Here is a 1,018-nt window from a genome sequence, read left to right as displayed (position 1 = left end):
AGTAACTTTTTTAAGTTTTTAAACAACTAATACATAAAAATAGATATTTAAAATAATTAAATAATAATAAATTTTAAAAAGACCGATAAAAAACTGAATTTTAAAGATTACGTAACATTTTTGTTTTTAAAATTTACGAGTAGTAATCTCTATTTTTGTTGGTTGAGTAAGTATCCCTCTCTTTACTTCTTTAGTAAGACACTTATTATAACTAAATTAATGTGAAAAATAGTAAAGGCTTGGTTGATTCTGGGTTTGGGTGTATGAGGGCCATATTCGTGTTTTCTATTTTTGGGTGGAGCCATCATTCTCGTGCTGGGCAATGGGTATAAGCTGATTTAAGATTCTGTGTCGTGGCCGAACCGGTCACTGCCAAAAGCCGAAGGCATCCTTAACAGGTTTGACCCAAAACAGTGACTTTGACCCAAACACTCCACGTGAATGATTGAATCGTCCCCTCCCTCTACTACTTACTATACTGCTAGTAATTTAATAACTAAATGTTACATTTCTGAAAAACAATACTCATCAAGCAATCCTTTTTAGTTTTAGCGAAGGTTATGATAGCGAGAATAATTGGATGAGATTTTTTTATTTTTTATTTTGGTAATATTCAGCTTTTGTCTCACTGGAGTTACGAGTCTATGACACATAGCATAGCACCGAGTGTAGTGTGACGTTAGGCAATTAATATAAGAATTATTAGTAGGAGATAAGATACACATGATGATATAAGAGTAGTAGCGGAAAAAGGAGGGGGAGAAAATGAAAGAAGAGAGAAGGGAATGGCTTCGCTAGTTCCCTTCTTTTGTGCCATTCTGTCCTGTTCTCTTCTTTCAAGCCTTTCTAAAAGATAAAATAAATAAATAAAAATAAAACAACCTTGCACAATATTAATTATTAAAAGCAGTGAAAGAACAGAAGCACCAAATAGACAGAGACATATTCCATCTTTTTTTTCCCCAACCATTTTCAAAGTTATTCAGTATCCACATCTTGCAACATTTATCTTTTATCT

The sequence above is a fragment of the Arachis ipaensis genome, chromosome B07 (assembly GCF_000816755.2).
Source record: "Arachis ipaensis cultivar K30076 chromosome B07, Araip1.1, whole genome shotgun sequence".
NCBI classification, from domain to species: Eukaryota; Viridiplantae; Streptophyta; class Magnoliopsida; order Fabales; family Fabaceae; genus Arachis; species Arachis ipaensis.
The sequence above is the reverse complement of the archived record's forward strand: the minus strand, read 5'-3'. Positions refer to the sequence as shown.